A 290-nucleotide genomic window follows, 5' to 3' on the forward strand; every position below is an offset into this window, starting at 1 on the left:
TGTTTGGTCTTGGCGTATTGGGTGGATAGTTGGTTGGCGTGTACATCGTTCCCCTTTTCCATTCTCTTACAACTCTCTTGATCAAAACATATGGTTGCCACTCATGCATTTGGGGACAAGCAAACTAAATTGTGGAAACTTTTGATAAGTGTCAAAAGATACGTGTTTTCAAGGTCAATTTGAAGGTACTCTGTGCGAAGTTTCAGCAATTTATGCGTGAATTATGAGTAAAAAGCAATAAAATGCCATTTTCATTACAAAGACTTCTAATTTGTGCATTATCATGGTTA

Source organism: Ipomoea triloba, chromosome 16 (genome assembly GCF_003576645.1).
Source record: "Ipomoea triloba cultivar NCNSP0323 chromosome 16, ASM357664v1".
Classification (NCBI taxonomy): Eukaryota; Viridiplantae; Streptophyta; class Magnoliopsida; order Solanales; family Convolvulaceae; genus Ipomoea; species Ipomoea triloba.